This window comes from Chelonia mydas, chromosome 4 (genome assembly GCF_015237465.2).
Source record: "Chelonia mydas isolate rCheMyd1 chromosome 4, rCheMyd1.pri.v2, whole genome shotgun sequence".
In the NCBI taxonomy this organism is placed as follows: domain Eukaryota; kingdom Metazoa; phylum Chordata; order Testudines; family Cheloniidae; genus Chelonia; species Chelonia mydas.
The window spans coordinates 94,982,459-94,995,218 of record NC_057852.1 but is presented as its reverse complement, the minus strand read 5'-3'; the positions used below and the strand labels follow the sequence as shown (position 1 = coordinate 94,995,218).

Below are 12,760 nucleotides of genomic sequence, written 5' to 3'. Positions count from 1 at the left end.
AGGTATTAACCCCTGGGGATGCTTGCCGGTACTGGTTCAAAAGGGGCTTTCCAGAGAATTGGAAACAAAGAAGGGGCTTTTGTTATAAAAGGATGAGCTTGACCTGACTTGTGTCCTTCATTTGGATTCAACAAACTGACAGTATCATGAGTCTTAGGGGGACCCCAATCCCAGCAATTCCAGAAGGATTGGAAATACTGATACCTCCCAGAGCCCTGTGCTAAATTAGGAGGTGACTTCTGGTAGGATTTTAGTAAACATGTCAGAACTTTTATTATTTTATATGTTTTCTCGGTAATGCTTTTATCTTAAGAATAAATGTGCTTGTTTAGAAAGAGCTGTGTGGTAACTTTCAACTGCTAGAAATACACTGTTCATAGCTCTTGGAGAGAAAGCAAAGCACAGATGCTGGCCTTTAGGCAGACTGGCTTTCTGGGGAATATCAATGTAAAGCAGAGGGCTCTGAAGCCTTAAAAACCCCAGTCTGGGTAGGGGCACATGCCCCACTCCCTTCTGAGACAGGTGAAGACAGGAGTCCTGAGTCCTGACCAGACACTGCTGGAGTGGACCATGGACTGGAGGGTGCAGTGCAGTTACACTGAAACTGTCACAGTGCTAAGTAGATTTTTCTGAGTAATATTACTTGGATTAATTCACACATGAATGTATGTGGAGATACCATGGTAATGAAAATGGTGCAATGCATAGACAGATAGCCTCCCTTACCATGAATTGCATTTAGTGAGAGAGGTACCTGTGTCCCACCACAGTAGTTGCAGTCTTCCTCCATTTTCTCTGTCCTGTCCTTATCTGCCTTGTTGTTCCTTATGTTCTCCATGTTATTGACTATTATGATCTAAATATATTTTTTCTCTTGTTTTGTAGCTCCCTTTTCTTGTTCTTCGCTCATCAGAAATATCAATTCCTGGCTCATGGGACATGATCACATAGGTTCTTAGTTGAGTGCTGTGGGTGCAGAGTAGAAAAACTTGGACCAACTGCTGTCTGAGCTAGCAGCCCAGTACATATAAGATGTTCCAGCTTCATTGGGGCTGCTGCAGAAGCAGGGACAGAAGGCAAGTGGCTTTCAAAGAGCCAGATGATGCTTTATGCTCAGCTGTAGGAGCACATTTGCACTGGGAGAGCAAGACTGGGGTCATCTACCTTTGGTTGGGAAATGCTGGATAAGAGAGTGTCCCAGCCCATGAAAATCTGTTTTTATCTTCGTTACCACAGATATCCTTCTCACCTTCTGAAAACCACATAAAAACAAGAGAGGCAAATAATCAGAATGCAGATAGCTGCTGTATTCTCTGGCTTATGTCTCATTGTTTGACAAGGGTTCAGCTAACCTGCTCTTAAAAGTCTCCAATGATGAAGATTTCACAACGTCCTGAGGGAAATTATTCCAGTGCTTAACTACCCTCACAATTAGGAAATTTTTCCTAATTTCCAACCTAAATTGTCCTTGCTGCAATTCAAGCCCATTGCTTTTTGTCTTACCCTCAGAAGTTAAGAACAACTCTTCTCTCTCCTCCTTTTATGTATTTGAAAACTGTTATGTCCCCTCTCAGTCTTCTCTTCTCCAGACTAAACAAACCAGATTTTTTCAATCTTTATTATAGGTCATGTTTTCTAGACCTTTAATAATTTTTGTTGCTCTTCTCTGGACTTTCTCCCATTTGTCCACATTCTTCATGAAATGTAGTGCCCAGACCTGGACACAATACTTCAGCAGAGGCCTAAGCAGTGCAGAGTAGAGCAGAAGAATTACTTGCTTACAACACTCCTGCTAATATATCCCAGAATGATGTTTGCTTTATTTTGCAACACTGTTACACTGTTCACTCGTATTTAGCTTGTGATCCACTATGACCCCCCAGATCCCTTTCCGCAGTACTCCTTCCTAGGCAGTCATTTCCCATTTTGTACGTGTACAACTGATTGTTCCTTCCTAAGTAGAGTACTTTGCATTTATCCTTATTGAATTTCATCCTATTTAGTTCAAGCCATTTCTCCAGTTTGTCCAGATCATTTTGAATTTTAATCCTATCCTTCAAAGCTCTTGCAACCCCTCCCAGCTTGGTATTGTCCACAAATTTTATGTAGTCTCTATGCCATTATCTAAAACATTGATGAAAATATTGAACAGAACCAGATGCAGACCTGATCCCTATGGGATACCACTCGATATGCCCTTCCATCTTGACTGTGAACCACTGATAACTACTCTCTGGGAATGGTTTTCCAGCCAGTTATGCACCCACCTTATAGTAGCTCCATCTAGGTTGGATTTCCCTAGTTTGTTTATGAGAAGGTCATGGAAGAAAGTTATCAAAAGCCTTACTAAAGTCAAGATAAACCACATTCACTGCTTCCCCTCCACCCCACCCCCCCCATCCACAAAGCTTGTGACCCTGTGAAAGAAAGCTATCAGGTTGGTTTGACATGATTTGTTCTTGACAAATCCATGCTGTTACTTATCACCTTATTATCTTCTACGTGTTTGAAAACTGATTGCTTAATTATTTGCTCCATATGTGGGTCTAGACCAGAGGTGGGCAAACTATGGCCCACGGGCCACATCTGGCCCATGGGACCCTCCTGCCTGGCCCTTGAGCTCCTGGCCCAGGAGGCTCGCCCCCGGCTCCTCCCCTGCTGTTCCTCCTCCCCCACAGCCTCAGCTCACTGCGCCCCTGGCACAAGGCTCTTGGCGGCAGGGCTGCGAGCTCCTGGGGCAGCACAGCTGCAGAGCCTGGCCTGACCCAGTGCTCTGTGCTGTGCGGTGGTATGGCTGATTCCAGCCGGGCAGCACGGCTGTAGCACCGCCAGCCACCGGTGCTCCAGGCAGCATAGTAAGGGGGCAGGGGGATGGGAGAGAGGGCAGGGGAGTGGTCAGGGGGCAGGGGTATGGATAGGGGTCGGGGCAGTCAGAGGGTGGGGAACAGGAAGGTTGAACGGGGGCAGTGGTAGGGGTCCTCCATACCATTTCCGAAACCCAATGTGGCCCTCATGCCAAAAAGTTTGCCCGCCCCTGGTCTAGACACTGGGTGGAGCTGAAGAGGACACCCAGACTGTGGGTTTCCAAGTGACTGGGGGGATGATGTTGCTAGCAGCAGTGACATAATAAAGGAAGAGCAGAGGGCTTGGGAAGGAAAGTGAAATGGTCTGTTTTCACCATATGAAGTTTAAGATACTGGCAAGACATCTACACGGAGATATCAGAGAGAAGCTGAGATGCAGGATTAGATAGAGGGAAACTGGTCAGGAGCAGAAAGATAGACTTGGGAGTCATTGTTACAAAGACATCATTATAAGAGAAATCTGTTTGGCTTTGGGGATATGTCTACACAGCAAAGAAAAACCCATGCTGGTCCATGCCAGCTGACTCAGGCTCACAGGGCTTAGGCTGCAGGGTGTTTCATTGCTATGTAGATATCTGGGCTCAGGCTGGAGTCCAATCTCTAGGACCCTGCAAGGTGAGAAGGTCCCAGAGCTGGGGTTCCAGTCTGAGCCTGGAAGCCTACACAGCAATGAAACAGCCATGTAATGCGAGCCGGAGACGGTTGGCACAGGCTAGCCACAGGGTTTTCTTTGCTGTGTAGACATATCCAGAGTGGTCTTTTCACAGCCTATAATATTAATCTGAAGCCAAATTGTGGGATGATACTGGATCACTAAATGAAAAGCTCTGAAAAACAGAGGGCAAGTCAAACCCAGGCAAAATTTCTCCTCACAACCCTTTTACACGGCGTTCCAAAGGACATTTAAACTTAGCCATCACAGATTTCACATACTAGAGCTCCCTAACTCTGAGCAATAGTAAAAGTGTAAATAATTTAGCATTATATGTACCAAGCTGTATTAATAAGTCAACCCTGAAATAAATTTGAGACATTTCAACTCCCTCCCAAATCATTGTAGCTTTCATCTTTTTTGCAGCATTGCATCACAGGAACCAAATTTCCAGTTGCAAACTGATAACAACACACTTACTGTGCTTAGTATGAAAAGGAAGCTACATCAGACTATGATGGCCAAGTGAACCATGACCTCAGTGGTCAAAATGAAGTAACCTACATGATTTTTGTACTATATCCCCTCATCATTTTCAATAGAGTGGGGACCAGGGCTAGTCAAGGAAGGAATCTCTTTTTTCCGATCTGTACCCAGGGAGAAGACATGGATAACAACTAGCTGCATAACCTGGCAAGTAACCTGGTAAAACAGCATATAGAGATAGTGTCAATGGAAAGGCCCCAAGTGGAAAACAGTGCATGGAGTGGTTTTCTCAGCTGATGAATGATGGTCCAACATTGAATCACCTGGCAGATATGTACCAGTTACTGAACTAGTCTTTTTTGAACATTATTCTTCTCAGCTATATACAGCTAGGAGAGGGATGAGCTGTGACTTGGCTCAGGAGTTTAAGCAATTGAGATTCTGAACTTCTAAGTCAGCACCTGGTTCCCCTTAATTTACTGGCATAACATATTGCAGTTTGTCACTTTCAACCTCCACATGTCCTCCCATGAGGGATTTCCCCTATACTCAAAAGTCCAAGACTGAGGAAAGGGAGTTGTGGGGTGATCTTCAAGCAGAAAAAAAATATTCATGGTGTAGCAGCTGTGGTCTGGTGGAAGAGCTGTTAAAACACAATGAGCCAGATGATAGAGTAATTGCAAGCTTTTTAACTGCCAAGTCTGGAGCTAAGCAGTGATCCTAATTATTGGGAGTAGCTCCTACTGTATGCCTTCCTAGGGAAAGAGGAAAAATTTGTTTAGCATTTGCTTTTTTTCTTCTAATTTGGCTCCACATTGAAAAGCCTAAATGACTGGCAGAAGTGGCATAAAGCCTCAGGAGTTTGGGCCCATTATACAATCAGCAGAAGTCTTCATCTATGCCTCAAAGCCAGAGATGAAACTGACTGCTGTGAAGATTCTCATTTAATACACTTGGAATGACTGACAGTAAACTTTTGGTTCCTCTTTCCTGCCAAGGGAGCTACATACAGCCCTTCAGAGTCTCACTTAGGTATTCCTGGGTTGATGAAGAGGGGACATGAAAAACAAACTGCATTCAGTTTGCCCATTCCTGCAGTACAATGACACTGGTAGTATAACACTTATCTTGATGTGATGTTTTATTTTATATTATGTTACAGAGTTGTAAATATCTTTTGGGTATGGCAATAACCTCACAGCCCAGCCTATCTGACACCCTTTATTGGCCTTGTCATCTGCTATCTAGAGTACTAGACAGTTATATTATCTGCAAGTACAAGAGATTTGACATATAACAAACCATAAACTGAAATCTTTGACTTTATCGATTTTTCATTTTATTCTAGCATTTGATGAAGTGTTTAGTGGTGTTTTATTTTTATTTTTAATTTTATCAAAGTTCTTTTGTTTTATTGATTTTTAAAGTGGCTTATTTATAATGACAGCATAAGTAAATGGGAAGCATTTACCTTTTGAACTCCATAAGACTCCAGAGAGACTCAATGAGAAATAGTGTTTAATTTAAAAAAATTGAAATTTAATTCCAGTATTCCTAAAGGTAGTAAAAAGTAAACTCTGAGCAATAATTGAGCAAAGTGTTCCAATGTGGATAAATAGCAAAAGTGACTGGAGCAGGGGATTGTACTCTGTGTCTCACCTCCTGGGGTGTGTGTATGGCCCCAATCACTGGCCTAAAGAGCCTCTCTCTTTCTCACTAGGATAGTCTTAAGTTTAATACTCTTCACCACATCCTGATTACTACAATGCAGGGAAATGACTGTGTTGTTACTTCTGTAGTTACCTCAATGGTGACAGTAGGCATAAGCAGAGTAAGCAATTGCTTCAGGCCCCAAGCAGCTCAAGGAGGTGCTGATTTAGTATTACCTGTAAAATACTGTTCATCTTACTTAACGTGGACTTTTTATCAAGTCTATTACTACGTGTTGAGTTGGTATATTTTGGAGTTTTCAGAAACAAACAATTAGTATTTTTAGGGGTAAGGGAATGGGGCAGGGGCAAAAATACTCCTGCTTAGCACCTCTTATAGCACCGCCATCTCGTGCTACCTGCCAACAGAATGAAATCCTATCCGGCTGCATATGATTAAGATATTTCCATGGAAGATAATCCCATTGGCATGAAGTTTCTCTGACGGAACCTCTTGCAAAGTGAATTGCTGAAATAGAGAATTTACAGTTGTTTAAATCTCTTAGGTATGTTCTTCACACAGCATTTACAAACACTTCACTTAACAACTTCTGCCCAACTTTCTGCTACCATATAATTGGTTCATTTTAATTTGGTTCACCTTTCAACCCAGCTCAACAGCATCTGCCCTCTGAATACTCTGAGAAACCAAAAACTTCAGTTAACAAACCATTAGAGTTGCATTATTCAAGCCTTTAAAAACCAAGGAATGAGTTGTTGAGAATATAAAACAAAGCTTGTATTAGCAATAAAATAAACAACCACTTATTAGCCAAAATGTTCAAATTTGGCTCCGTAGAGATGGTTCGTAGGATGAGAATCTCAAAGCAAAAAGAAAAGGAGTACTTGTGGCACCTTAGAGACTAACCAATTTATTTGAGCATAAGCTTTTGTGAGCTACAGCTCACTTCATCAGATCATCGGATCAGATCCGATGAAGTGAGCTGTAGCTCATGAAAGCTTATGCTCAAATAAATTGGTTAGTCTCTAAGGTGCCACAAGTACTCCTTTTCTTTTTGCGAATACAGACTAACACGGCTGTTACTCTGAAACCAATCTCAAAGCAGTGCAGGGGATGCCATTAATTATGAAAGAAGAGTATGGCTAAATTTCCTACAGTGCTTTGAACATGTCAACCCTAAATCCATCATTAGGCCCCAAAGTACCCACAGACCTCACTGAAATCAATAGGAGCCTCATATATTCAAGCATCTTTGAAAGTCAGTTTGTCACACACTGCAAGCTACCTAGAGCTCCCCTGGCTGGATATTCACTAGGCTGGCTGTTGTGCTTAGGGACCACCTCACTAGGCTCCATGTACTTTAAGCCTCCCAAGCAGAATCCAGGCACTCTCCCTGGCTGAGTTCTACAGGCACACTCTCAGGGTGCATATCAAATATTTAGAACCCTCTCAGGGCTGGGACCCTGTGGTCCCTAGGACTAGATTGACCCCCTTGAACTTCCTCATAACGTAAGCACACTCTTTCCCAGAACCTCACCTTGTGGATCTCTTAAGTTTACAGTTTAACTCCACAGGGGCACATGCCAATGAAAGAAAACAGACTTTGCACAGCATTCTAAAACATCATTACTCTCCATTTAGACAGCACAAGAGATACATAGAGAAAAATAATAAACAAGGCTGCTTCCATGTACTCACCACTCTGGAAAGTTCTCTGGGCTTGGGACAGAGTTCTCTGTGAATTCCAACTTCCTCCCCTCCCACACATGGCTTCTCTTCAGATTCATAGCATCTGATATATGCTGTCAGGCCCTTCCTCTGCTCCTGGTCTCTTCTCAAAATGGCTGCTGACAGAGCTCTCCTTAGGATTTATGGGGCCCTCTGCCATATTATTAAACTGGTGCCCCTATGCCCAACAGCAGCTCAGGCTCGCACGTGTATTTTAGATAATGGTGGTCTTTTGACGGATTTATTTAAAAAACAATATGTCTGAAGATCCAAGCATTTAAGGTTAAAGATGAATACTCAGATTGTGTATCTAAAAATCTATGCAAGGATTCTTTAGAGATGTGATTTTAGAATTTTCAGCAACACACTAATGAAATATTTTAAAGCAAATTTTAAACTGAGGTCCTGTGTAGACTAACATGTTCTGAGTAAATATTATAGTGATGCACAACTGTTTTTGTCATAAATTCAAAAATGGACAGTATATACCTGGGGGTTGACAAATGCCCGTTAAATGGCTTCATTACCACTTGAGTGGCTCTTTAACAGTTTCAATGTTGTGCTAATAAGTCTGGCAGGCTGGAAGGCTTTTTCACTTTTAAGTACCAGATCCCCTCCAGAAGAAGACTCACTAGGCCGCAGCAGCCAGCTGTGGTGGGAGCCTGCAGGAAGGGTCAGAACAGGGATAGGGAGACCCAGGGGTGCCCCAATTTTCAGGTGCCCTACGCAGCTGCGTATGCCTAAGGATGGCCCTGGCTGCTGAAAGCCACTCTCTTTTATAATCTCCCATCCCCTTTTTCAGGTGAGCCTCTATTCTACCTTATCAAGCAATCAAAACTCTCTCACCAGGTGATCCATTCCTTAGTTACCAGCCTATTTGAGCAGACTGAGTGGCAGCCAACTCTTTGTCTAAGTGTTCTTCAGTTTGAATGAAGGATCATCAAGGTTTAACAACCCTCTATTGTTAGCCCTGGGCTACCATCCCTTGAAACTTCAGTTCCACATGGAGGTAAAAGAACAGAAAAGGCAGCAAGCCCTACATTCAAAATGGAGGTTGCAGTCTGACACAGATATACATAAAAAGATAGCTGAATATCAAACAGAATTAATAAGCCTTACATAAACAGATTCCCCAAATACTTACATAGGCCACTTTCATTTAGATGCTAATTATGGATTTAGAAGCTCCCAAGTCTGAAAAAACAAAACAAAAACCCCCACACATTCTTTTCAAATGTGTAAATATATGTATCACAAAACAACAGTATTAACATGGACCTGTGTATTTGTTTAATACATTACTTTTATTATTTTGATATCCAAATATTTTTGTTTAAGAAATGCTGTTAAGGGGGACATATCAGTTAAATTGACAGCAGAGTGGTTTTGTAAAGTACTTTAAAAAGCTGTTTCTTGACAATCATGTTAAATGAATTTTAATAGGTAAAGTGTATAATATTGTTTCTGGTAAAAATACTTACGTGGACTTGTACGTGAGACTGATCAATGCATGTCACTGCCCTCACCCTTTACTCAACTCTACAAGCACTTCTCCTCACATACCAGCCCCTGCAACTCCTGGACTGTTCTCTCCTATTCTCCACCAGGTCATGGGAACTTCTGGTGCTCAGCACTTTTGAAAAACGGTCGGTTTACTTGGAAGTGCAGTAGGGCTGGGAAACGGTTTTCCCAACCCAGAAAAAAATTGTGATTTTGAAAAATTTTTCCTCCTCCCAAATCAGTACAAAATGTCAAAATTTTTCATGAACTATAAATCCACCACTTCCCACACAAAAATCTGTTTGGGTCAATCAAAACATTTTGTTTCAATAATTTTTTAAAATGTTTTCACTATACATTAATTTAAATTTTGAAATGAAAAGAGCTTCTGAAGGAAAAATTGGAAATTTTTGTTTAAAAAAGTTTCCGTTTTTTTATGGAAAAAAGACATTTTGTTCAAGAATTCCCAACAGCTCTATTGAGGAGCCTAAATGTAGACTTTTTGAAAATATGAATTTGGATTTTCAATGGATCCTTCTCCCATTTAAGGCAATGGAAGTTTTGCCTTTAACTTAACTAGGGGATAGATTGGGAATAGTAATATTATAATTAAAATTAAAAAGTAGGTTTTAAAACTATTATTTAGGTTTCTCAAGCACCTGTCACACCAAAGTATGGAAAATGATCTTTCTTTCTATCACACATTCATGGCATATACAGGGTTTAGTGCAATTGTTAATGAATAGTTTAAGCCCAAAGCTCTTTACAAATGAAATTGGTGATTAATTAATAAATCAGGATTTTCTTTCTGACCTTTTAAAATAAATGGATATGTCAAGGACAGAAATAATTCTAGATCTTCAAAATCTCTGCCAGACAGGACTGGTTCAAGAGGAGAGACAGACACTTTCCACACCAATGCCTCGGTGCCTATGAAGTCAGTTTTCATCACTATTCACTTTACATATATTGATTGATTCTAAAATGTACTTAATTAACAGCTGTCTCCCCTCTCTCCTCCTTTAAAAATAAAAACAGTTTTGAGCTGATAGTTAAGTTGACATTCAAAAATTTAAAAGTAACACGCTCAGGTACTCTCCTCACTCAATCATGATAATTCAAAAATAAGGCTTTCAAAAGTTTGTTCCCCAGAGAGTGAAACCATTATTTCTGCAATGCTCCTAGTTTGAGAAAGACACTCCTGTCTTTCCTAATACAGGCCTTGTGCTGTTAGCTGAACTTACATTTGATTTCCTGGTTATTTTCTTAGAAGGTATATTAAAAAATCCTTAGATGAGTAATTTTTGTGACTTTTTCTCTCTCTTCTTTCAGTGGAGAACTACAATTCCAATGCAAGAGAAATTAAAAATGTGGGTAAATATAAAAAATGTCACACTGGAGCAGAACATAGGTCCAGGTAGTTACTTTGCCAGATTCCCTCCTGTGGTGAGATCTTCATGGCACAGGAGAGCGAGTGTGAGTGGTGCAGTACCAGGAGCTGATTACAGCTTCCTGTTTCCATGGCTGATCTGCACCAGCCCTGGTATAAAAGCAGTCTGTGGGCATCTCTAACCTACCCAGGCGGCTAAGGTCTCCACAGAGCCATACACTAGCTGAGAAATGGCTGATCCCACCTGACCTTACTGATCGGTGCTGTGCTATCTCCCATCTCCTATGCAAGGTTGGGGGTTGGGCAATTAGTACAGGAGCTGATTATACCAGTTTATGCCAGCTGAGAACTCCATTCTGTGCCTGCGATATTCCCAACTGGCCAACTACAGCACTGTACTGGTTTGAGGGAAGTAATCTGGCCTACTGCCTCCAGAGGAAAGCAAAATACCTGTGGGTCCAATCTTACAAACATTTGCATATGTGGGTCCTGTATTTGCATGCAGATAATTTGCCACACTTTAGCCAGATGGAAATATACTTCCCGATTCCTGCAGGCAGTCACATTATGCCCACAAGCCTGAGCTTTGAAAGGCAACACATTGAGTCACTTACAGCTGCTTAATTCTTAGTCAGAGTCATCAGTGAGGTTTCTGACTGAAACATTAATTAAAAGACTTTTTAAATCACTATAAAAGACGGAACTTGAATAAATGGGAGAAGATAGCAATTTGGAGAAGACTATGCCCGAGTATGTGCAGGGCTTAAATTCAGACAGAGCTGTCCGGAGCAGAGCTCTGAAAAATATTTTCAAACCTGCAAGACAGAAGCCCTGAGCCCCAGTGCCTCCCACGGGTCTAAAACCCCGGGCTCTGGTGTCTCCCATGAGGCTGAAGCCCCAAGTCCCCATGCACCCTGTGGGGCTGACGCTACAAGCCCTGGCACCTCCTGCGGGAGTGAAGCCCTGAGCCCCAGAGCTCTGGGAAATACTCTGTGAGAGTTTAAGCTTAAGAGTCTGTGTGTGCGTGCATGCACACATGCACTTGGGAAGGGGAAAGAGTCAAACCAATTTGAAATGTGTAGCACAAAGTTTTACATTACACAGGTTTTACACTGCATAACACCATGTATTCTGAGTGCATACACTCCTGAAAGGAGGTAGGGAGAAGATAAAAAAATTGCTTCATTTTTTCCCCCTTGCATAGTTGTTAGTGGTTTTAAAAACCTACTAGTCATTTGAGTTATTTCAGTGTTAACAAATGTAGTCTAGAAATATGGATGAAGTTTTCTAATACCCTACAGAAGCAAAAAGGATCCTTTTCATATAAATCTCAGCTTATTAGGTCAGTAGTTTCTGGGTTTTTTTTTCCCCACAAGTTTTAATCATTTATTCATTTTTCCATCTGAAATACAGTTTGTATCTTTGTGGGGCTAATCAGATGCACAGCAAAACTGATTCTCTTTATAATTCCATTACAGGTAAACCTGGATTTTATGAACTCCAATTTAACAAAATTCCCTTTTTTTCTGAAATGCCTTGGTGTACCCGAATCTAGCAGTAGTATTGCATTTATTATTATTATTATTTATATACATTCATAAGGTGGCAGCATTTTGGTTTTTCCCTGGGAGCTTTTCCCACTCGTAACAGGTGGTACTGGAAAAAGCGTGAAAGTGCTTTTTGGAGAAGCAGAGAAGTGGGCAGTTGAGATTGGCATCATTGGTAGAGCGAAGGCAAGAGCTGCCCTTTCCATAAGATAGTAGGTTGGATAGGTACAGTGGGGGTATATTATGGAGGACTTTGAAAGTAAGTACAAGAGGTTTATGCTTGATGTAGTGGAAGAGGGAGAGTCACTGGGGGAAGTTAAAGAGGGGAGTTGTCAAGGTTCCTCCCCCACTCTGAACTCTAGGGTACAGATGTGGGGACCTGCATGAAAAAAACCTCCTAAGCTTATCTTTACCAGCTTAGGTCAAAACTTCCCCAAGGTACAAAATATTCCACCCTTTGTCCTTGGATTGGCCGCTACCACCACCAAACAAATACTGGTTACTGGGGAAGAGCTGTTTGGACACGTCTTTCCCCCCAAAATACTTCCCAAAACCTTGCACCCCACTTCCTGGACAAGGTTTGGTAAAAAGCCTCACCAATTTGCCTAGGTGACTACAGACCCAGACCCTTGGATCTTAAGAACAATGAACAATCCTCCCAACACTTGCACCCCCCCTTTCCAGGGAAATGTTGGATAAAAAGCCTCACCAATTTGCATAGGTGACCACAGACCCAAACCCTTGGATCTGAGAACAATGAAAAAGCATTCAGTTTTCTTACAAGAAGACTTTTAATAGAAATAGAAGTAAATAGAAATAAAAAAAAATCCCCCCTGTAAAATCAGGATGGTAAATACTTTACAGGGTAATTAGATTCAAAACATAGAGAACCCCTCTAGGCAAAACCTTAAGTTACAAAAAA

At 41.6% G+C, this 12,760-nt stretch overlaps 1 long non-coding RNA gene across 1 annotated transcript; it reads right to left on the bottom strand.

Annotated features, from left to right (window-relative positions):
- Positions 1 to 676: 676 nt before the first annotated feature.
- On the bottom strand, positions 677 to 10,408 carry LOC122465566. The gene is made up of 4 exons (XR_006290496.1): positions 10,146 to 10,408; positions 8,546 to 8,595; positions 6,043 to 6,180; positions 677 to 1,252 (listed from the first exon to the last, which is right to left on the bottom strand). It is a non-coding gene; the product is annotated as an uncharacterized LOC122465566 (long non-coding RNA).
- Positions 10,409 to 12,760: the final 2,352 nt, after the last annotated feature.